The 25830-nt window shown below is 40.6% G+C and overlaps 1 long non-coding RNA gene across 1 annotated transcript; it reads right to left on the reverse strand.

Annotated features, from left to right (window-relative positions):
• Positions 1-937: 937 nt before the first annotated feature.
• On the reverse strand, positions 938-25817 carry LOC123599135. The gene is made up of 3 exons (XR_006712993.1): positions 25721-25817; positions 13762-13797; positions 938-1037 (listed from the first exon to the last, which is right to left on the reverse strand). It is a non-coding gene; the product is annotated as an uncharacterized LOC123599135 (long non-coding RNA).
• Between the last annotated feature and the right edge of the window lie 13 nt (positions 25818-25830).

A 25830-nucleotide genomic window follows, 5' to 3' on the forward strand; every position in this document is an offset into this window, starting at 1 on the left:
AAGAAGAGGTATAGGCTATCCTTACAGCATACTTTCCTCTTTTAGCTTTGTCAGAAGCATAGCAAAGTCAAGAAACATAAGTTTACTCAAAGCTCCAAAGAAATTTGGAAGAGCCTCTGCCCTCAGCATATGAAAAGTAGCGGATAACCTTGTTGGAAAGTATGAACTACTCAGAGATTCAAGAACAGTTCTTGTACATAAATCCCCTGTGTGGAAATACATTTATCATTCCTTTCCCATCAAACTTACTTTATCAGCCATCTGAATTCCTGCTTAGTGATTTGGTTTGGCTATGAAATCTATGTATGGGATTTGGGCTCTACAATTTTAATTTTCATCTTATTCAGAGATAAGACCTAAAGACTCTTTAATTGCTAACAAGCATTGGTGATGGCATAAATGGGAAATATCACTTCCTAAATCCAGCTTTTAAAATGGCCAGATTATGGAAAAGAACATCAGTTCATTGAGAGGTATGAACTTTAAAAGATAAACGAGTCTTAACATTTTCCTAATCGAGTGGGATCTCCAGGGGTGAATTCTTGATTGAATGATTCTTAGGACCGCTCTAGAGCTGTGTATGGTGCATTATAATCACCTGGAAGTTTGGGTAAATTAACATTCCAGCTTCAACTTCCAGAGGGTCCAGTGCAATATACCTGCCCAGTGGACAGCACGTTTCCTTCCCATAGTTTGAAGTTCCGGGATTTGGGTCTGATAGTACTGCTGATTCCTTTTTCACCATTGTGTGCTCTCTCTAGCTAGTTCCTAGTACACAGGTGATTAGTTAACAATGTTAGGATCAATGGAAGACTTCTTGCGGGGAAAGGGAAAAGGCACATAAAACAGATCTTAAAGAGTTAATGAGCATTTCTTGAGTTCTTGCTTTATGACCTCTCTGAATGAGAGCCCTTCTGGTTTTCGTGCCTTTATACACACAGCGAGGCTCTGCAGGGCTGTATCAACAGGGCAGTGTGGGAGCGTTGTGGCAGAATAGAACTGTTTGTGCTGAGAAGGCAGTTGTTTTCTCCATAATCCTGTAAAGTGAGCAGAATTGGATTAATTTTCAGACAGTTGATTTTGCCTCAAAAAACGTAACTACTTTTCCACTAGCACCTTCCCTTCTCTATCCTTGAGGGGCCTATGGATTATTAAGAGAAGCAGCTTTATGTAACAAAGACTGGGTTTGGGAGCCAGGTTAAAAAACCTGAGCTCAGATATCAACTTCCATGTAAGCTGAGGCAATTTGCTTAACCAAAGCCTCAGTTTCCTCACCCGTTTGTTGAGGGGCACAACATGTACCTGAAGATTATGGGAGGTTTAAGCAAAAGAAAAAGGTGGGCAATATTACGTCTTTGCTCAGTGTTTCCTGACCAAGACTGCCTGTTAGTGTCAGCAGATGCCTCAAGGATTTGAAACAAGCCCGACCCTTGACTGATGTGGGCATTGCACCTGCCAAAAAGGGTGATTATAATATCCTGTTGATCTAATGTTTGTTCCTTGCATCTTCTTTGCAGCAAGTGGAATCAAAGCAAAATTTCTTAGGTGACAATTGACTTTAAAGGACACAATCATGCCAAGGGGAAGGAAGTTGCCTGTTTGATGAGCAATAAAGCACTCTAGCTGGTGGGGAGAGAAGAAGCTCACACAGATCTTTCCAGGCCAAAGCGTGGAGGCCCCCAAACCAGTCCCTCCAAGCTTTGCTCTTGAATTGGAATGAGGTTACTTTTTTTTTTTTTTTGTAGTGATGTTATTTTTTATAAGTATCCCCTGCTTTTTGAAAGTCTGCAGTATGCCACTTCACTTCTGTGAAAACCTATGTTCTCGTTTTTGCTAACTGAAAGAAATCCGAAGAGGATTTTAGCTTTAATGAAGAAAGGTGAAAAGCAAAAATAGCATTCAGCATTTGTTTTGCAGCAAGCTGTTAAAGGAGCAGCGCGCACCCCAGGTGGCCAGAGTGGCCCTGTCAAGCTGCTTCCCATGACCAGCTCCTAGTATCTCAGCATCAGGCTGCCAGAGCTCTGAACTGTGTGTGTGAGCATCTGTGACTTATCATGGTTGGTTTTGTGCATTTGTTAGCAAGATGTCTCCTAAGGTACCAGAAAAGCCTGAGAGAGATGATTTTTTGGGTCCAGGAATACTCAAAAATTAATGGTAATAAATTTAATGGTAATTGCTTTCATATAAATCTGTGGTAATTGCTGCTTTATACATTTTGGCTTACAAAAGGTTTCATAGGAATGCTCTACTTTTGGATAGCGGGGGAAACCTGTAATTGGTGACATATTGCTTTAACTCAGGGGACCTGTGTGCTAAAATCCTGGTTGAGAAGCGATCGGAAGATAGTTTGTGGGCAGGTTGTTTCTGATTCTAGGAATTCTAGGACTCACCAGCTTTCTCTTATAATTATGGTTTCTTAATCTTCAATTTATTTTCAAAAATGTCTATTACGTTGGAAGGGAAGTACTTAGATGGGAGTTAAGTCCCCTCCCTAGACTCTACCCTGATCATAATTGGGGTCAACTAAATATTTTTGAATGAAGGGCTGGTGCTGTTGCCTTCACATGAAATCCATATACCCTATTCATTTTTCCACCTTCTTTAAAAAGAGCTTTTGGGAAGGCCATTCTCTCACCATCTCACTCTGATTCTGGTCCTCTTGGTTTTCATAGCCATGTGTATTATTTCTATCAAGGCACTTAGGACACCGCATTATCATTACTGACTTTTGTGTTTCTATCCTCAGTTGCAGATACTAAATCTTATTCAACTTTGCCTGCCTCCCTGACACCCAGCACAGCTCAGAAAATGGCTGGATGGGATGGCTGCTAGTGCCAAGCTGTGTGTGCATCAGGATACGGGAAATACTTTCTGCCCTTTAACTCAGGGTCCAGTGGAGGAAGATTTATAAACAGAAAAATGTGCTAATATGAGGTAGGGACAGAAATCATGGATCTGAACAACTGACCTCTGGGAGAACCAGGGCTCCCCTCACTACGGAGGCGACACTGGAACTAGATCTAGAGAAAACAGATGTGCAAGTATGTTTACGTGTATTACAAACATTTCATAGTTTGCCATGTCTTCCATGATGCTCTGCCTTCCTTGGTCCTCCTCAGAAGGAAATAAGCGTTCTTCCAATCCTCAGGACACTTCATCTGAGCCCCGTTATTATCAATCTGCTTTCTGCTGTGTGGCAGTCATTTGCATTCATGCCTTATCTCTCCTTCTGGAGGCTGGGCCCATGCCTGCTGTAGCTTCCTAGCCTCCGATGTGCCCGGCACAGAGGAAGCGCTTGCAAAACCAAGCCTGAGGTTCTCCACATGACCCTGTGAACCACTCGCTTTGCCACTGCAGCTACTACTGGCCTCAGAAGTTAATGATGGTACAGGCACCCTCTTCTCTAATTACACTGGTACAAGACATATTAGAATAAACTGTGATCTCTCCTTTTCACATACCTTCCAATGTTCTCTCCCTTTCCAGAAGCAATCACTGTTAACTATTACAGAATCCTACAGACTTTTTCCACATACTTTTTTTTTTTTTTTTTTTAACTAGGATGGCCCTGTCTTCTATGATGTCAGCAGAACTGATTTCATATGAAGGTGAGCTGATCCAAGGTACAACGTCTGAGACAATGTGCCTTTTTCTCTGTATCCCAGGAGACCACTCTCAGGGGGAGATTACTGTTTATTCCTGCAAATGTACTTTGTTTCTCCTGAGAAACCAAGGTTTATTTTCTTGGTTCTTTAGTCTCTAGATGAGGCATGACATGTGACTTCAGGGCCTTTGGGAGCTGGGCTATTCCAGGATCTGATATCTGCAGCATTTAGATGTCCTGCTTTGTGATCTTTTGATAGGTCTATTTTTGGTGAGAAGTTCTCTGGAACTAGGTTATTATAAGGAGGAAAGGGGTCGGAGTCGACAAAATACCCAGGCTGGGTAGGTTTAGGGAAGACCAAAATGATTCTGGGTTTCAAACTAATTCCTCTTGTTTCAGGACCAAAATTGTGTTCCAGGATGTGGCAGTCACTATTCTCTGGCTAAACCAACAGACGTTGGCAACCCCTCATTCTCTTTTTCCCAATTTTTCCTTTCTTGAGCTCAAGTGTGACATCTTGAGCTGAAGCAACTATTGTGCCATTGAAGCAACAGTTGATAGACTTAAGTATGACAGCAGTAAGAAAGGAGGAGCCTTGATTTTGCTGACATCATGGAGCACTGCATGAGCCCTGGACCTGCCTACCTTCCAACTTTCTGCTCAAAGAAAAATAATTGCTTAGGTATTGTTTGTTACTCAGGTTTTTGTTACAGATATTTAAGAACAATTCAGACTGATATAGGTGTAACCATCCATTTCCCCAAAGCCACCCATTTTCCCAGAAGAGCAGCTCAAGGTCATCAGAAGCCACCAACATGAGCCTGCCCACGGGATCACTGACCATCCAGTCTCCTTGCACTTGGTTTATTGATTGTCAGTCAACTCAATACAGTGGCAGTGTAAGCAGCGGGTTTACATCTGCTTTGCTCACCCCTTCATTCTCTTTTTTTTCCTCTAATTGGGAGTCCCATGGAGCGACTAACTTCCCAACAACTGCTAACAGATAGGCTTAGTGAAAATATCAGTAGCCATAATTCAGCCCCTATTGCAGAGACCATTCAGTGCTATCCACACTTCCTGTCAACAAAACTTTGCTAGGGGAAGCAGGTGCCATTTTTAAATTATTGCTTGGTAAAACAACCAATGAGAATGGCTCAGGTGAATTAGGCAATCTCTTTTTACAGTGATCTAGCTCCCAAATTATGATTTTGGTTTGTATTTTCAGAAATGAAATTAAGTCTGATTCTTTGGAGCCAAGTAGCTTTCTAGATAGAGACCCTGCTGCCCAAATAGGCCCCCCAAAACACCATCTCCACTCTCACCTGCCTTGAGTTCTGCCCTCTGACCAGTACAGGAGATATGACTCTGAGACTCATTGGCTGTCCCCACCAGGGAAGTCTGTGCAGACACTTCCCTAATAGTGTATTTGCAATGATTATGTACAGTTTGGAGCTTTGCTTTGCCTTCCCCCTCAATGTTAGCTGGAAATCCATATTTTCTCACTCCAAACTATTCCCCAGAAAAAACCCTATTTTCTCAAAGAGTTAAAGAAAGAATATGTAATGAAGCCCTATAGAAATACATACCTCTTGCTTGTTAACGTTCCAGATTCTGAAATTGATTTCCCTCTCAACTCTGTGTAGCACAATGCAGAGGAGATGTAGAGAAAGAAGTCTGGCACTGTTTATACCTACTTGTTAACAGGGGTTGCCCTTCCCCTCTTTTGTTTCTACCTCCCTTACTTCCTGCCTTTTCTCCCTTTTCTGCCTTTTCCTTCAATTACCATTTTTTTGCTAACATAAACCTAGTTTGTCATTGTCTGAAGTCAAGAGTAAAGGCCAAATATTAAAAATTCTGAATGAGAAATTACTTGTAATGTGAGCTCCATCCTGTGTATTAACTTCAGCCGTTTGTCTACATTTGGCAAATCTCTGGGACCTCAAATTCTAGAGAAATGTTTCTAATAATGCTAATATTTTACAATTTGTGAACTAGAGGTGTTTGTTTGTTTGTTTGTTTGTTTGTTTGTTTTTAAGATTTAATGTACTGTTGGAAGATGGGGGGATGTTCCTCCACCACTTTTGATGTTTCTTCCTTGTGAATGAAATGTAATTAGTATAACTTCTGACCTCCCTTTTTATTAGGTCTTCCCCTGGGGAGTAATTTATTTGATGGATAAATTTGAAATGTAAACACCTAGGCATGTTCTGCTCAGCTTCTCTTCTTCCTCTGGGGAGCTAGCAGCTCACAGGGGTTGCAGTTGTGCTCTGTTCTTCAGGGCAAGCTCTGTTCTGCTCCTGCCCAGGGAAGTCTCACATGACCTGGGTAGGGTACATCTGCCTAATTCTGGAATTCATTTAACTAAACTATACCCTCCAATCTAGTTTTATCAGCAATAAAGTTAGTATTTTAATTCTCCATGTTCCACTCTTTTGTTGTATTGCTTACATATATATAACCCACGTGGGAAAGAGAAGTGCTTTACTGGGACTGTCAAAAACTCACAATACACATCCCATTAGACTGCTGTTTGACTAGATGTCTCATTAGCCATCTTCAATATACATGAGTCAAATGCAAGACTATCTGAATTCTTAAATTTGAAATCTTTCAGAGGAGGATTTTTGGACAGATCCAACAGACAAAATCAGTAAGGATATGCTGAACTCATCACCATCAATGAACTGGATATAATTGATATCTACAGACTACTTCATCTAACAAGACACATTATTCGTTCACCAAAGTAGACTACGTTCTTGGCCACAAAGTAGAGCTTAATAAATTTAAAAGAATAGAAATGACACTATGTCTGCTCTCAAATCACAATGGAATTAAGTATCCATAACAGAAAGATAACTGGAAAATCCCCATATTTGTGAAGATTTTAAACAACACACTTCTAAATAACACATGGGTCAAATAAGAAATCTCAAGAGAAATTTAAAAATACTTAGAACTAAATGAAAATGAAAACATAACTTATTGGGGTGCCTGGGTGGCTCAGTTTGTTAAGTGAGTGACTTTTTTTCAGCTTGGGTCACGAACTCATGGTTCATGAGTTTGAGTCATGCATTGGGCTCCACAGCTGGCAGTGTGGAGCTTGCTTGGGATTCTCCCTCTTTCCCTCTCTGCCCCTCCCCAGCTCGTGCTGTCTCTGTCTCTCTCAAGATAAATAAACTTAAAAAAAAAAAAAAAAGACAACTTAGCAAAATTGGTGGTGAAAGCAGTGCATACAGGGAACTTTATAACATTGCATACATTAGAAAAGAAGAAACCTAAAATCAATAATTCAAGTTTCTACCTTATGAAACTAGAAAAAGAGTGAATTAAATCCAAAGTAAGCAGAAGAAAGAATTAGAGCAGAAATCAGTGATATTGAAAACAGAATTTCAATAGACAGAGTCAAGGAAACCAAAAGCTAGGTCTCTGCAAAGATAAAGAAAATTAATAAACCTATATAAAGCCAGGCTAAAAAAAAAGAGGACACAAATTAGAAATGAAATATCAGAAATGAAAAAGGGACATCATCATTACAAACCCCAAAGGATAATAAAGGAATATGAGTAATAGCTCTATACCCCCCAAATTTAATAACCTAGATGAAATGGACCAACTCCCTGGAAAACACAATTTGCCAAAATTCACGCAGGAAGAAACAGATGATCTGAATAGGCCTATGTCTATTAAATAAATCAAATCAGTAATTAATAACCTTCTAAAATACAAAGCACCAAGCCAGGTGGGTTCACTGGTGAGTTCTACCAAACATTTAAGAAATTATACCAATTTTCTACAATTTCTTTCAGAAGACAGAAGCAGAAAGAATGCTTCCTAACTCATTCTATGGGGCTGGCAATACCCTAATACCAAAGCCAAAGCCATTACAAGAAAAGTAAACTAGACCAGTTGTTCCCATGACCATAGACACAAAAATCCTCATTATAAATCCGGATTAGTAAATCAAATCCGACAGTGCATAAGAAGTAAGATTTATCACCAGATATGCAAGGTTGGTTCAACATTTAAAAATCAATGTAATCCATTACATCAACAAACTAAAAATGAAAAATCACATAAATATATCAATAGATGCAGAAAAAACAGACAAAATTCATCATCTATTCATGATAAAAGCATTCAGTAAACTAGGGATAGAGGGGAACTTCCTCAACTTGATCAAGACTGTCTCCAAAACCCTAGCGCTAACATCATCCTTAATGGTGAGAAACTCCAAATTTTCCCACGAAGATCAGGTACAAAGCAAGAATTTCCCATTTCACCACTACTTTTCAAAATTGTACAGAAAGCCCATGCTAATGTAATAATGCAAGGAAAGGAAATTAAAGCTATACAGACTGGGAAAGAAGAAATAAAACTGTCGTTCTTCACATTTGAGATGAATAGACAAATTCCTGGAACCAACAGGCAATTATAGCAAGGTTAAAGGATACAAGGTTAATATAAAAAAAAAAAAAAATCAGTTGCTTTCCTTTATATCAGCAATGAACAGGTGGAATTTGAAATTAAAAACACAGTACCACTTACATTAGCACCCCCCCAAAATGAAATACTTAGGTATAAATCTAACAAAATATGTATAAGATCTATATGAAGAAAATTATAGAAGTGATAAAATTAAAGAAGTAAATGGAGAGATAGTCTATATTCATGGATAGAAAGACTCAGTATTGTCAAGATGTCAGTTCTTCCCAGTTTGACCTATAGATTTAATGCAATCCCAATCAAAATTCCAGCAAGTTATTTGGTGGATATCAAGCACCTGATTCTAAAGTTTATATGGAGAGGCAAAAGAGCCAGAATAGCCAACACATTATTGAAGAACAAAGTTGAAGAACTGACCTGACCTGACTTCATCACTTACTACAAAGCTACAGAAATCAAGAAAGTATTGTCTTTTCTTGGTGAAAGAAGGGACAAATAGATCAATGGAACAAAATAGCCCAGAAATAGACCTAAATAAATACTGTCAACTGATCTCTTACAAAGGAGCACTGGCCATACCATGAAGCAAAAGTAGTCTTTTGAACACATGGTGCTGGAACAACTGGCCATCCACATGCAAAAGATGAATCTAGACACAGACCTTACACCTTTCACAAAAATGAACTCAAAATAGATGACAGACCTATGTGGAAAATGCAAATCTATAAAAATCTTAGAAAATAATACAGGAGAAAACCTAGATGGCCTTGGGTATGGTGATGACTCTTCAGATGCAACACCAAAGGCACAATCCATGAATGAAATAATTGATAAGCTGGACTTCACGAAAACCAAAAACTCAATCTCTGTGAAAGACAGTGTGAAGAGAATGAGAAGACAAGTCACAGAGTGGAATACAATATTTGCAAGAGACATCTGATAAAGGACTATGATCCAAAATATACAAACAACTCTTAAAATCCAACAATAAGAAAACAAACAACCTGATTAAAAAATGTGCCAAAGAGGGCCCTTGGCTGGCTTGGTTGGTAGAGTGTGTGACTCTTGATCTCATGTTGGGTGTGGAGCCTGCTTAAAAATACATAAATTAATAAAGGGCAAAAGACCTTGACATCTCACCAAAGAAGATACACGTAGATAGCAGCTAAGCATATGAAAAGGTATTCCACATCCCATGTTATCAGGGAAATTCAAATGAAAATAACTATGAAACACCACTACAAACCTATTAACATGGCCAAAATCTGGAACACGGACAACACCAAATTCTGGAGAGGATGCAGACCAACAGAAATTCTCATTCATTGCTGGTTATTATGCAAAGTGACACAGTCACTTTGGAAGACAGTTTGGCAGTTTCTCACAAAGCTAAACATACTCCAGGATCTAGCAATTGCACTCCTTGGTATTTACCTAAAGGAGTTGGAAACTTATGAACACACAAAAACCAGTGCATGGATGTTTCTAGAAGCTTTATTCATAATTGCTAAAACTTGGAAGTAATGAAAATGTACTTCAGTAGGTGAATGAATAAATAAACTGTAGTATCAGACAATGGAATATTCAGTGCTAAAAAGAGGGTTTTGCTTTTTGTAAGATTGAACAGACGTCACTGGGATTGTATACAGAAAGCTCAGAAAACATTAGAATTATCCTCTTAAAAATAAGCTATTGTCCCCTCCAATAATTTAACCATTTTCCTGGTTGTATGATTTCTGCACCGTCATCTGGATTTAGGAATCCCAGTAGTCAGTAAATTACACAGTGCCCGTTTTCAGTCTGTTGTTTATGCCAGACACGCCCTAACAGTCCTTGGTGTGAGCAGTAACGTGACTCAGCAAAAGGAAATTTGAGTTGGTATCTATCTCCTTTGAGCTTCCATAGCTGTTGGACCTTCTTTTATAAGATGCTGTGTTTTCTTTTTGTTTTTGTTTGTTTGTTTCTTTTTTTTTTTTTTTAACCACATGATATGGTCATTTCTGGTTTTTACTTGTCGTCTTTGATGGCAACTTCTTTTGGCAACTCTTGGCCAGTTGTATGTCCTTTGTATTCCCAAACTGTGTAATATTTCTCAAATTTCAATAATTATGTTGAAGAACAGAAGAGAAAGTGGGCAAAGAACACAGAAGGAAAGCTAGAAGGGAGAGTGGAAGGAAAGAAGGTAAATATGTAGATGAGAGTGAGGGCATTAGGGTCCCGTGGCCATAGACAAGAAGGCAACTACATAGGAAGGGAACGTATGTTGTGCCAATAATTCAGGCTGTGCAGTGACTCTAGCAGCCATGGTAGATGTTTCCTGTCATGGTCCATACAGAGAGCTGCAGCAGCAGGACCAGAGGTCCGTGCTCATCCAAACTCCACAAGTAGACACTCCTGTTGCAAAGCTCAGAAATCTATGTGAGAAAGTTATTAGAGGGATGTAGGGATATTGGGACTCAGGAGACCTAAGGGCATGAAATGTGGCTTATATGCAAAAAGACCTGAAACTGGTCACTGGACAGTGAGCAGGAGCTAAGTCAGAAACACATTCACACAAGTCTTCTCTGGAACCCCATGGTTTCTTGTCTCTTCTCCCTGTGTGTCTGCTTTGTTATTATTTTTTTCTTTCTACAGACTGATTTCTTCAGTTTTTCCTTCTTGTGCCTAACTCATAACAGTCATCTCCAAGTGCCTGCCTCAGCCCTTTACTTGACCTGACCTTGAACTTAACAGAAGTTAGCTTATGAAGTCTCTCTGTGTCCCAACCTCAAACTCTCTGGAGATGGAATTTCATGTGCCTCTCTCCCAGGCCCCCTGGATTCTGTCAGTCTGTGGTACTCACCCACAGCGTCACCCGGCAGGAGGGAAGGACAGGGTCACAGCTGCTTTCATCTGAAGCCGTGGCAGGGGTGGATTCTTGCATAGAAATGAGAAGGCAATTATTGCATCTTTAGTATACTGCGTACCCCTAGAAATATGATCAAGGTGGAGGATCCCCCAACCTAGGATGAAATTTCATCTTCGGTCAGAACTGATTTGGGCTTAAACTTAATGGAGTTTGAGTGAAAGTTGTCTTCCTGTCAAAATGGTACAGCTTTTCCAGATTTTGTTCTAGGCAAAATAAGATTGTTAAAGGATTTTTTCTGAGGACCTCTGCTTCTAGAAAGATGGAGCGGACATGCTTTTCTATTCCACCCACTGAGTATAACTAAAAACCTTGAACATTATATAAAACAGATCTACCAAAAAAGGTGGAGAGAGGAAGGCAGACCAGCTAGGGACCTTGGGATTCAAAAACAACACTGGGGTGAATTCCTTGAGCTTTCCTTTGCCTTGTATATCCCAGACATGGAGCCAAAGAGGCCAGCAACTGGAAACACCAAAGGCCACAGACACAAAAAGTGCCCAGCAAAACCGTGGTCTCTCTACCCACAGGACCAGAGAAGGGGCAACCTAACAGGACAGAAAACTTTTGGACAACAGCTACTCTACAGCAACCAACACCACAGAAACAAATTGTGTCTCCTCCAACCTTGACCAACAAAGCGTAGCGTCCAGACTTCAACGCTCACCAGGTGGTCACGAGGCATTCCACCCTCCACCGGGAGTCAGGACTTTGGTCTTCCAGTGGTAATAGGACCACCCCAGTGTCACCATGTGGGGAGCTGGAACACCCTTCCTGCCAGAGAAAGCCAGCTAAAACAGGTTTCAAGGAGATCCAGAGTCTCATAACACAATATGAAATGTCCAGGTTTCATTAGAAAATCATGCATCACAAAAAGGGTTTCAATGGTACAGTTACTAAAATCTAAACCAGGAAATAAAGGCCAAGAAATGCTCATGTGACTGTTAAAGTATTTAATCTTTTTTAAGAAAATGTTTATTTATTTTGAGAGAGAGAGAGTGAGCAGGGGAAGGGCAGAAAGAGAGGGAGACTGGATCTGAAGTAGGCTCAGTGCTGGCAGCAGAGAGCCCCATGCAGGGCTTGAACTTGCCAATCATGAGATCATGACCTAAGCTGAAGTCAGTTGCTTAACCGACTGAGCCACCCAGGTGTCCCTAAAGTATTTAATCTGACAAGTAACTTAAATTTTTTTTTTAATGTTTTTATTTATTTTTGAGACAGAGTGAGACAGAGCATGAGCAGGGGAGGGGCAGAGAGAGGGAGACACAGAATCGGAAGCAGGCTCCAGGCCCTGAGCTGTCAGCACAGAGCCTGACGTGGGGGGGGCTTGAACCCACAGACTGTGAGATCATGACCAGAACTGAAGTCGGATGCCCATCCGACTGAGCCACCCAGGCGCCCTAATCTTACAACTTAGACTGGAGAGAAATCCAAGTAATTTCAGTCCTCAGTTGTTTATTTCAACATATTTCAAGAATGCTAACAGGTAGAAGCAGATAAAGACTTATAACTGAGTTTAGGCCCTGAGCTTATGCTGTGCTGCATATATGAAAGATAGAGCCCTTGGGAGGAGAGTTTGAAAGGAGAATAGAATGGAAGGAACAAGATTATCCAGAGAACCATGAGGATCTTGAGTTACAAGATCAAAGCATCAAGATGTACGATGGGATCTATACACTAGGGAATTTTTCTGGAAATATCTGGAAAATAAAGCTAGTAAGATTCTTGGAGGGAGGAGTATGGTTTTGCTTTTACTGGAGAGGTATTTTATATTTTTCTAAGTAAGTAGATGGCCTATTTAGTTGCCCATGTCAGTAAAAGTTAAAAATGCTTTAAAAAATCTTAAAAATTTCCATTGCTCCTGTATATTGTCATTGCTGATCAGTCCACAGATTTCTGGATGAATTTTGAACATTTTTCAAAAAGCAGAAAAGATATCATTCTTAAGTGAAGAAAAATACTGCCAATTCTTTAAATAATTTGTTTTGTACCACTCCCATCCCCCAGGTCTGGCACGCTTAGCTCTCACATATCTGTAATGGGGGTATGAGGGATGAATGAGCTGTTTAATTGTGTAACCAAGTTTGCCTTCTTTTAATGTCTGAGAAGAAGGGGAAGAAAAAGATCAGATGTGTTGACTTAAGGGTAAGTAATAACTGAATGCTTTTTGAGGGGCTAGATGAGTATCAGAGAAATGGTTTATGTAAACTTTGGTTTCTGCCCACTGCTGATGCCCACCCAGAATGCTCTCTATAAAACCTTCAGTCTTGCTCTTCTCAGGTTCAGCCTTCCTGAATTTACCATATAAACTTTTAATGAGGGCCCTATTTGCAAACCTCCCTTCCGGATTGGCAAACACAAGTTGATAGGGAACGTCTATGCCTTTTTTCTTATAATTTCCCTTTCCTTGTATTTCCCCTGCTTAACCTTACTTACCAAGGCAGGAACCACACACACACCACAGAGAGTACACTTAGCGTCCAAAGGAAAACAAAAAGCCAACATTTACAGTGGTAGTTTACAGCATTTTTGCACTGTTATTTCAGAGTGAAATGATGTCAAATCATGTTGTACAGCTAAAGCTAGTATGACAGTATTTGTCAATTATGTCTCGCTAAAGCTGGAAAAGAAAAAAAGGGTTTTAGAAAAGGGTGAAATGCGTTAGGCACTTTGATTTAGAAAAAAATGAACTACCTGAAATTTAAATTTAAAAAATAAATAAATGAATAAAAATGGTATCTGTTTTAGCCTATGTGGACGTTTTTAGACATAAAACAAACGCTTCTTAGTAAATGCTAGAACCTACCTAATTGTTGAAGGATAAAGTGACATATAATGATACCTGGAAACAAAAGGAAGAAAGGGTTGAGATCTGTTATATTTTGATTTAAAGTAAGCAACTAGAATGCATTAGTGCTATTAGCTATCTTGTAAGATAATTTTACAAATAGAGAAAAGATTTGATTTACTGTTCAAACAAAGCAAAGCCACTTAACTCTCAGTATTATTCCCTTCTTATTGTGTATTCTGTCTTTCCTCTGGAATGTACATACAAAATGTGAATTAAATTTAGAATTTGAATGAGGAATAAATTCCGAAAAAATTATTCAGTTATGTTGAATTAGTAGATCAGCCATAATCACACCCCCTCAAATGTGCATGTTTGTAAGAGCAGTACAATTAAAACAGGGTACTTTGAGACTCTGTGCTGTTACTGTTTGTCAGCTGCTTTTCAAACACTGAAATGCCAGCAGATCATGCAACCAATACAAATTTGATTATGTCATCGAAGGACTATAATGCTCTAAAGAAAAGCCATTCTTTTTTCACATATTCTTTAAAGAATAAGAATTAATACTTTTTCAATGGAGAACTCACGTGCCCCTATAATCAGAAGATGTCAGTGGTCTTTTCAAAAAAATTCCAGGGGCTCCTGGGTGGCTCAGTCGTTAAGCAGCCAACTCTTGATAGCGGCTCAGGTCATGATCTCATGGTTTGTGAGGTGGAGCACTCCCTACCCCCCCACCCCCTGTTTGGCTCTGCACTGAGAGTTCGGAGCCTGCTTGGGATTCTGTCTCTTTCTGCCCCTCCCCACTTGTGTGTGTGCACACGCACACACTCTCAAAAGAAAGAAATAAAACAAAAAAATCCCAACAAAATTTAAACATTGTCAAGTTTTGAAAGAAAAAAGAAATCACTTCCTTTTTTTTTTTGAGAGAGAGAGAGAGAGGGAGAGGGAGAGAAAGAATCTCAAGGAGGCTCCACACCCAGGGTCAAGCCTGACGGCAGGGTGGCGGGGGCTCAATGTCACAATTGTGAGATCATGACCTGAGCCGAAATCAAGAGTCAGACGCTTAACCGACTGAGCCACCTGCACACCCAGAAATCATTTCTAATCTCATTATCTTGACAAAATTTTCATTTTGGCTCATTTTTTCCTGATTTTCACCCCATGCAGTTGTTACTATTTTTCAAACAAATTGTGTTCTCTTTTTTCCTTAACAATGTTTTACCCTAAAATCTATTTTTTATACAATTATCATAATTACTGTTTGTGATAGTTGTAATAATCTCATTTATGGGAACTTATCATATAGAAAGTATTCAGCAAAGAAAAAATACTTTATATAAAGATGTTCATGACACCCTTACATATAATAATACATAAAGTAATGATCACATAATAGTAATATATTACTGAATAATATAAAAGTAAAATAATGAATAGTCACTGTCCAGCAATGGTAAATCATGGCCTATAAACTGCATGGAATATGACATTAGTGTTTTCAATAGTGGCTGAAAGCCTGAACACTCTGATTCACTCTTTGGTCAGCTCCAGGGACTCTTAATGGTCGAGTGTCAGGGTTGGTTGAGTGATATTTCTGTGCTGCCTTCTGTGTTAGGTTTCCAACAAAACGTCTTATTTGACAGTCAGAATGTGAGAAGAAATGAGTAAGAGAGGCCCGGGGATGGCAGTTAGAACAAAAGTGAAATACACCCTAAAATGTGGCAGTGCCACAAGCAGAGATGAGTTGACAAACTGTAGACATTTTTCTTTCCCCTCAGGATTTTCTGTAACAAGGGACTAAAATTCTGGGCTGACTTAGGTCACCTGGCTCCGGAAACCAGAATAAGGGAATCTGGATATAGGTCAGAACGGCAAAGATACCATGTGGAGGGACTGATTACACTTCACTGAGGTGCTGAATTGAGATGCTGGCTGCAGGCAGCCTGGGTGGGGCAGGTCTCACACAAATCAGAATGTCCAGCTCCCAACGCAAACTGCAAATGCTCCTTCAGTGGAAAGAGCCAAGGCCATGGTTGATGCCCACAGTATCCTTGCTGTTCTGACCTATATCCATACAGGCAGGGCAGATTGGCCAGGTCAAATTTGGACTTTGGGTTTTCACTGGGTATACTTATTCCACTGGTAATATATTTAAGAAATGTCTTAAAGTTTATTTATTTTGAGAGAGAGTGGGAGCACCAGCGAGGGAGGGGCAGAGAGACAGAGGGAGAGAGAGAGAGAGAGAGAGAGAGAGAGAATCCCAAGTAGGTTCCATGCTGTTAGCGCTTGATCCCATGACCCTGGGATCATGACTTGAGCCAAAATCGAGTTGGATGCTTAACTAACTGAGCCACCCAGGTGCCCCTAAGAAATGTCTTAATTTCATGTCATTATCTTTAAATTTTTAAAAAAATATTTACTCATTTTTTGAGAGAGAGAGAGAGCACAAGCAGGGGAGGGGCAGAGAGAGGGGGAGACACAGAATCCAAAGCAGGCTCCAGTCTCTGAACTGTCAGCACAGAGCCTGATGTGGGGCTTGAACTCATGAAATGCGAGATCATGACCTGAGCCGAAGTTGGATGCTTAACCGACCGAGCCACCCATGCGCCCCTCATGTCATTATCTTTAACAAAGGTTCCTCAATATATGTAAAAATTAAACTAAAGATAAAAGTGGATTAGGGTTTTCATGAATAGATTCATTGTTCATTGATACTTGATTCATAAATGTTCTATTTCAGGGGTGCCTGGGTGGCTCAGTAGGTTGAGTGTCTGACTTAGGCTCAGGTCATGATCTCACGGTTTGTGAGTTTGAGCCCTGCATCAGGGTCTGTGCTGACAGCTCAGAGCTCGGAGCCTGCTTCGGATTCTGGGTCTCCCTCTCTCTCTGCCCCTCCCCTGCTCATGCTCTGTCTTTCTCTGTCTCTTAAAAACAAATAAATGTTGAAAAAAAGTTAAAAAAAAATAAATGTTCTATTTCACTTATTCATCGGAAGGTAAAGGAAAATATCTTACATTTTAAATGTCATACTTATTTTGAAATGAATATCAAAATGATTGCAAAATATTTTAGTGCAATGAGATAGTAGCCTACAGTATTAATCTATGCATTTTTTTTTTGGTCTCCCCTGTGACCCCTACCATGTGCCCCTCAGTCAGGCAGCAGGGAAGGTTAATATTAACATTTCTTGGTGTATGGTTATTAGAACAGCAAGGCAAGGACTAATAAGTAAGGGGCTCGACTAAAAAAAAGTGAATGATCCGTTTCATGTTCTCAAATAACACATTCATTGCAGGAATAGCAGTTGGAAAGGAAAAGTTTTTTGAGTTGTAGGAAAATCAGTGTCAAAACTCAGAACTCTGGAGAACTGAAGTATATAAAATATTATGCCACAAAAACAAGGTATAGAGGGCTATTACACAGATCCAGGTAGCCCACCTACCAAGACTAGACAAAGTTATATCTCTCTAGGGGAAGAAGAGAGTAAGCAAGGAAAGCCACGATTAGGGGATGAAAGGGGAAGGACTCCATGCAGGAGTGCACTGCAACTCTTGTTTCCTTGGTGGGAACTGGGTGACAGCCAAGGTTCCAGATTTCTCCTACATTACAGCATGGGTCATGATGTCTAGGCAAAGTGGCAAGGAGAGCATTGAAAGCCTTACCCTCTCCCTAAGATGGACACAGAAACAGGCAGAGAGGGCTGTTGAACATATGGAACCCCACAGTTAGGACATGAGTGATGCAGAAGAACTGCCAAGGAGTTTAGACTGCGGGCCAGGTGGGACTATGGCCATGGGACTACGGACTATAGATGTCCCACATTAGAGACCAGTGAGAATGAGGACCAGCAGGAAATGCCAGGATGAGCAGATGACAGCTGGGCCCTGAGGCACACCTGCTGCCTATGCCTGGATGTTGTAGATCTTTCTGTATCTTTGATGCAATGTTGGAGAAATAGAAAGGGGATGGGAAGGGCATTGTGCATTGGCCAAGGAAATTCTGCCGGACTAGCATTAATTTTATGTCATCAGTGAAACGAGGGCTCGAGAAAGAAAATAAGTTTAGTTATAGAAAAATAGATATGTTTTTGCCTATCTGAACTCGCAGGCTATGAGATTCAATGTCTCTACATAGTTATTAGTACAAAGACCTCATCAAAAATTTATATCAGAACCTGACATATCCAAATAAAATTAAGCATCTTAAAATAATCACATGTAAAAGGTTAAATATCAACCCTTGGAGGGAGATTTTCATTTTATAAATTCATTCCATCAAAATGTAATGCATTTGGAAGGGGATCTTGCTCAGTTTCCACAGCGTTCTTATGACATAAATGTCAGCGCTGTTACAGTAGTTTCCTTTGTGGAAAAAAAAAAATATTGTAACATTTAAACTAAGTTTAAATGAGGACTTTGATTCAGGGGAGTCAATAGGTTAGAACTTTGCCTTTTCTCTCTTTGCAGAAACAGGTGTATTCCGAATACTGGGTCACTATTAAGCTGAATCTGTATCTGGTTCTTTGAGAAGAGCTTTCTGCTTTGAACATGGAGGTGCTCTTCCAGCTATCATGGTTCTTTTTTTTTTTTTTTAAGTGTATTTATTAATTTTGAGATAGAGCGCGAGCAGAGAAGGGGCAGAGGGACAGGGAGAATCCCAATCAGGCTCTACCCTGTCAGTACGGAGCCCATCCTGGGGCTCGAACCCACGAAACCGTGAGATCATGACCTGAGCCGAAATCAAGAGTTGGAGGCTCAGTGACTAAGCCACCCATGCGTCCCCCAGCTATGGTGTTTCTGCAGTCCCATGGACACAGCTAATTTGTCCAAAGGTATACAACTGACCTAGGCCAGGCCAATCAGATTCTGTTCCAGAAATTCAGAACTTAAAAACAGAGACTAGGAGTTTTTGGTAACTGAGACCCTGGAAACTCATGTGGTGAGGTTCCCAGAGCAGCCCTACGTGGATCCTGAAAGCTTATTTTTCATCAATCCTTGAATTTCATCAGCTTTTCTAAAAACATCTTTCCATCAGTTTTGCTTAACTAGATTGGTTTCTAGTCCTTAAAAACAAAGGGTCTAAAATCCTACTTACTTATAAATTTACTAGAAACAATTTAGGCAACAAGGCCCTACTCCAATGACCTGGGTGAAATCAGGTCTTGCTTGGGATGCTGGCCTCTATTTTCCTGACTGAATACACATCTCACGTTAAGCATGTAAAACACACACACACACACACTAAACAAAGTGTTCTTCCTGAAATCAGCTCACAAAGATTGTTGAGGCAACCCTGTAAAACTTAGCCCTTGTTCCTGGAGTCTTTTTTTAAAGAGAAAAATAATTTTCTGTGTTCATCTAATTTATTCTTAGATCATCACAATTACTTACCAATGGCATGTATGCATCTGTTGGGTACTACAGAACTTCTCAAACCTTGGAATCAGATTAGACACCACCACCCTTGTTTCCTGTTCTAAATTGATGTGTCCAAGTCATGCTTGCTTATTTTTTATCACAGCAATCGCTGACAACTCAGCTTCACAAGGTATGGTGTTATGGAAACAAATATAGTGTGATCTCATGTTAACGTTGTGAAACTAACTCGAATGAGCTGTTTGTCCATTGTCCGATAAATGGTGCTGTATTTCTCTCAAAAATGTAAACAGCCCGGGGGCCCCCATTATGACTTGGCTGCTGTAATTCTGTCAATTTTTTGTTTGTATACATTTTGAAGCTAGGTCACTGGGCATCTAGTATTATAATTTTTAAGCTTCTCATAGTGGGTTGGATGCTTTTATCATTCAGGAAAATCTGTCTCTCAAAATGCTTCTTGCCTACATTGTTTGATAAGAGGATTTCCGAAAACGTGTCTTTCTGTTTCAGCGAAACTGTTCTTGACAGCATTTGAAACCTGTTCTAGAGAATATTTATATGTGCTTCCTGATGAGAAAATATTAGGGCTGCTTGAAAGTGAAATTAAGATTCCGGAGTACTCTTTTCTGGCTTATTCCTGTCGATTCTGTAAATGTTATTTAAAATAATTCACACCGAGTTTTAGAGAGCCCTAAGTGGCCCACACACCCTTTTGCACAGGTCTGCTCTTTGGAGTCCTGCTCTGTCCCAGGGAGTCTGCCCACTGGAGGAAACCTCTCATCCCGGCCAGCACCATGACTTTTCATTTTGCCTCCCTTCCCTTTTCCCTTGGAGACCTGTAAGTGTACTCTTTAGGTCAAAGGGAAGAAACTGTCAATGTCTTACTCACAAAGTTTTACTTATAAAATTTAAAAGTCCACAGAGTGAACTGTGAGCTGCCCATTTCCCATCAGACATGTAAAGGGCTTGCGTGTCCCTCTGGTCCTTATAACAAGAAAAAGCTGAACAAACTGAAAATCAAGACCTGCACTTAGATTTCTCAGAGGATGCAGGTCACAAGGCCAGACATTGCCTCAAGTATTGAAGAGATAGGTGAACACAGAGAATTACGGTTTAATGGGAGCAGAAGGCAGTCCCAGGGTAGAAAAACTTACACTGATGAATTTCTGGAGGCTTAGTGCAGATGAGCTAGAGAGTTAAAATCTCTAGGAGGCTCAGTTTTAGGAGTCTGCCATGCTTTTGTTAGATTTACCTCCCAGTGCCCCACCAAGTTCTCAAGGTGAAGATCAGAGAAAAATCTGGTGCATCTGGTGGCAGGAAGGGATAAGGTCTCTGAAATCTGCCCAGAGCGTTCTGTTCTTTTGAACAAAATCCTGCCTGCTGGAGACATTATTTATCAGAGGCTCCCTGACTTAGGGGCAGGGAAACACCCAACTATACCTCCCTCTAGCCTTCCATGTGGGAGAAGAAAACACCCAACTACTGCCCCCTCTAGCCTTCCTGTTTCATCTGAAGTTGAGGAGCATGTTTGAAGATCACATCCCAGGGGCACAGGCTCACTAAAAGGTTGAGACCTGGTCACAGGACTAATAGAATACTTCCCCTCTCCCCACCTGTTACTACCACATGCCTGTGCCTCTGTATAATAACTAGGGATTACAACAGAAGGGACTGTCTGCCTCAGATCCTATGTAAGAAGGAGTGTCTAGGGAAACCCAGAGACAACAGGGGAGACAAAAAACAATGAAGGTAGAAGGAATTTTAGCCTCTGACACCTGCAGCCACAAGAGTAAACACAATCTGACTTCTATACAGACAAACATGAAACCTCACACTGACAGCCCATTTAACTGTGAGTTGCCTTGACCCAGGATCTGATCACGCAACCTCAGATGAAAGTAGGAGGCCTTACCCTTCTCAGAGAGTCAAAGGAACTCTGTTCTCTAAATAAAAATATTGCAGTATTTGCAAGTTCCTAACTGGCCACTTGACAATATTCTCTTTATTTTGCAAATAGTTTTTTTTTAGAAATTACATATTGAATACTATGCAGGGATATTTATAACCTGCAATGCATAAAGAACAATAGTAGCTAGAACACGTGAACACCTGTCTCCTGCCACTGGGCCTGTGAATAGGATAATCCTAGGGCTCTTCAAGGCCTAGTGGATACTCCTGGACCCTAGCCTCCTACCTGTACCACAAGGGAAATTCTCCTGAACTTTGTATTTGTCATCCTCTTGCTTTTCTTTATAGCTTTTCTGTAACTTTAAACTTTTATTCATTTTTTGAGAGAGAGAGAGACAGAGACAAAGACAGAGAATCTGTGGCAGAGGGGCAGAGAGAGAGGGAGACACAGAATCTGAAGCAGGCTCCAGGCTCCAACCTGTCAGCACAGAGCCCGACCTGAGGCTTGAACCCATGAACCGCGAGATCATGACCTGAGCGGAAGTCGGATGCTTCACTGACTGAGTCACCCAGGGGCCCCAACTTTTCTACAACTTTATAACCAAGAGATGTTTTTTAGTTTTGCACAGTTTTGAGCATTATATAAATGCAACCGTCCTAGGTGGATTCTTCTGCAGATGTTTTATCAATGCTGAGATTCATCCGTAACAATACATGTGGTTGTAGTTCATCTGTTGATTTTCTTGGCACTAGTTTCTCTTTTGTTAAGGTGTATTATTGTTCTGTAGTTTGGGTTGAGTCATTAAGGACCTATGTCAGCCTGTTATTATTGTACACTTTCATGTATGTTTTATATATGTTTATTTTATGTATATTGTCCACTGGTCATAAGTATTTTCCCTTTTTACTCCCTCCCATTCACTCCCATTAACACATGGGGCTTGGGCCCAACAGTCTCTCATGGGCTCCCTTTCTTCCTCTGTGACTACAACATTCAGAGGCAGGAAAAGAGAGAGGCTCCCCCCAGGTGTGTTTTTTTTTTTTTTTTTTTTAATTTTTTTTTCAACGTTTATTTATTTTTGGGACAGAGAGAGACAGAGCATGAACCGGGGAGGGGCAGAGAGAGAGGGAGACACAGAATCGGAAACAGGCTCCAGGCTCCGAGCCATCAGCCCAGAGCCTGATGCGGGGCTCGAACTCACTGACCGCGAGATCGTGACCTGGCTGAAGTCGGACGCTTAACCGACTGCGCCACCCAGGCGCCCCAACCCCAGGTGTGTTTTAAAACCTCTCCAGAAGCCCCTCAGAGCCTTCCCTCACATCTTTTTGCCATTCCTAACCCGTTCACTGGCAAGAGCAATATAATTATGATGGCCGAGGCTAACAAGATGGAGGAACAGCCAGCTTCCTTGAAGCGTACCGCCTCCCCAAATGCAGACTGAGGTAACACTCTCTCAGACAGAAGTGAACAAGGGGAAAGAGAGCACTTGCCACACAACCCTGCCACCTCATAGGGTGACAGTGGAGATGAAATGATGGAAGACAAGCAAAAGATGAACAAATGATGTAAGGAAAACCAAAAAATATAAGATGCCATTAGATTGAGAAACTTAAAGCATAAAATATGTTATTTCCTAAGAAACTACTATCTTCGCAGTTTGCAAGAATAACTATGAACAAAATAAAAAATAGTATTTTTATAGGTGTGTTCTGAAAAACCAGTATTTGAGATGTGCCTTATTTCAAATTTTTTTTTTTAACGTTTATTTATTTTTGAGACAGAGAGAGACAGAGCATGAATGGGGGAGGGTCAGAGAGAGAGGGAGACACAGAATCTGAAACAGGCTCCAGGCTCTGAGCTGTCAGCACAAAGCCCGATGTGGGGCTTGAACTCACGGACCGCGAGGTCATGACCCGAGCTGAAGTCGGACGCTAAACCGACTGAGCCACCCAGGCACCCTGAGATGTGCCTTATTTCAACAACTACCACCAGGACACAGTGGAATCCAGGGTCTATGAGATGAAAGACCCTCTAAGTTCTGGGGTCTTACTCTTGTAATAGAGGGTTGCTGGCATTCTGTTAGATTTGTAAACTGAGGTGGTAGACTAAATTTCCTGTTCTTCTTGGGACACCTGCGTGGCTCAATCAGTTAAGCGTCCAACTTTAGCTCAGGTCACGATCTCACAGTTTGTGAGTTCGAGCCCCGTGTCGGGCTCTGTACTGATAGCTCAGAGCCTGGAGCCTGCTTCGGATTCTGTCTCCCTCTCTCTCTATCTGCCCCTCCTGTGCTTATGCTCTGTCTCTCTCTCTCTCAAAAAGAAACAAACATTAAAATTAAAAAAAAAAATAAATTTCCTGTTCTTCTTTGTGACTTAGGAAAAATAAAACTTAAGAAGGAATTTAATGAGATACTTGAGGCTTAGGTTTTTTTTTTTTTTTTTTTTTTCAACGTTTATTTATTTTTGGGACAGAGAGAGACAGAGCATGAACGGGGGAGGGGCAGAGAGAGAGGGAGACACAGAATCGGAAACAGGCTCCAGGCTCTGAGCCATCAGCCTAGAGCCCGACGCGGGGCTCGAACTCACGGACCGCGAGATCGTGACCTGGCTGAAGTCGGACGCTTAACCGACTGCGCCACCCAGGCGCCCCAAGGCTTAGGTTTTTATAAAGGAGTATCTTTCCTATAAACATTGCCACATTATTTTAAAAATCAGCTTTGAATTTAGATTTTAACTTTTTTTTTTTTTGTCTAATATTGTCTTGAATGAGAACATGGTTGACAAGACTCATCCATTTGAAGTTTTCTAGGAGAGATTACATTGGCTAAATAATTTGGAGAAATTAAAGGCTTTATATTAGATATAGTAATTCTACAATTATTAATTGATAACCAAAAGATCATTATATTAAGTATAATAAGCTTTCTAAATATTTATATTGTCTTCTATCTCTTAAGTTAGAACTTTGGTAGCAAGATATGGTTTAAATATTTGATTTGTGTTACATATAAAGATAGAAGTTATGTCTACTGAAAGTGACTTTATATTGTGGAAAAAGACATTTTTGACACATTTCTTTTACAGTTTACTTAGATCTGAGCTTTTGGGCTTGAGAGCATTATGGCCAGTTTTATAAATCTACAAGGCATCTTGATGCAAGAGTAAAGAATGGAAATAATATAAATAAATTTATAATAGAGTTTTATAAAAGCGGTAGCTGGGAATGAGGCATTGTGGTAAAACTGAGCAAAATTACACACCTTGTCCACATGCTGTGTCCACTTAAAATTGGAGATCATAAAGAGAAATAAATCTTTTCTTCTGTTAGGTCCATAAGTTGTTGTTTTGCTTTTTTATTTAACTTTTTTAATTAAAATTTTTTTTCGAATGTTTATTTCTTTTTGAGAGAGAGACAGAGTGCAAACGGGGGAGAGGTAGAGTGAGAGGGAGACACAGAGTCCAAAGCAGGCTCCAGGCTCTGAGCTCAAAGCCTGCTCTGAACTCAAAGTCGGCACAAAGCCTGATGTGGGGCTTGAACCCAAGAGCCGCAAGCTCATGACCTGAGCTGAAGTCATACGCTCAACCAACTGAGCCACCCAGGCGCCCCTGTTTTCCTTCCTTCCTTTCCCTCCTTCCTTCCTCCCTCCCTCCCTTCCTTTTTCTTTCTTTCTCTTTCTTTCTTTCAAGTGAAGAGAGGAGGTAGAGAAAAAGAATTACAGAGAAAAGATCCTGAGCAATGGTAAGAAGGGGAGAGAAAACAATAAATGTCAAAACTCAAGGAATTTTGTGTGGTGAGCACCAAGTCAAGGGTAGTGTGTAATGGGAGAAGAGCCTAGAGACTCAAGCAGGGGCCGAAGATGAAGTCCTAGTGGGAGACGAGGGAGCCAGAATAGCTCCTCAGGAGAGGGGAGAGGGGAGATTCCTGCTGGATCATTTCCTCGTGGGACAATGGGTGACAGAGTTAAGATTCCAGGTGGTGGCATCTCTGGGCTGTAGCTGCAGGCCAGCTTGCAGAGGCCGAGCAGGTGCCTTTAATCTTCTCATTTACAGAGCACAGTTTTCCAAATTATAGGACACTTACATAGGGTAATCATCTTAAGTGGTGTGTGCATGAACATTTTTAATCATTGTGTTCTACAAAAAAGTATCTCCATAGTACAACTGGGACCTTCTGAATGTTATTGCTCATACATAAATTAAACATTTTAAATAAAACGATTCGTGTTTTAATTTATTATTATTTTTTAAATGTTTCATTTATTTATGTATTTATTTTGAGAGAGATAAAGACTGAGCAGGGGAGGGGCAAAGAGAGAGGGAGAGAAAATTGCAAGCAGGCTCCACACTGTCAACCCACTAACCCTGAGATTATGACCTGAGCAGAAACCAAGAGTCCCATGCTTAACGGACTGAACAACCCTGGTGGCCCTGAACACTGAAACGTTCCTAATGAGCAAAACTGTCCTCCAAAATAAGGTGGACTTGGACAGTATTACATTATGTCTGGCAAGGGGGAACCTATGCCATTATCCAAACAGAATATTTTGTGTTCCTACATACTAATGCATCATCTTTATTAAATCACATGAGGACACAAGTAAATGTCCTGAGGGATCCAATTCCCAGCCTAGGGGACTTAATAAATCAGAGCTCAGATCATGAGGCTCTTAATGGACAAAATTAGTACTCACTTTGTGAATCATGGTCTTAATCTGTGTTTTCTCTCGCAGATACTAAATTGTTACTGTGGCGTCTGCCTCCCGCGCAGCCAGTTAGCTACCAAAGGAGGCACCCCCGTGCC

Source organism: Leopardus geoffroyi, chromosome A1 (assembly GCF_018350155.1).
Source record: "Leopardus geoffroyi isolate Oge1 chromosome A1, O.geoffroyi_Oge1_pat1.0, whole genome shotgun sequence".
NCBI classification, from domain to species: Eukaryota; Metazoa; Chordata; class Mammalia; order Carnivora; family Felidae; genus Leopardus; species Leopardus geoffroyi.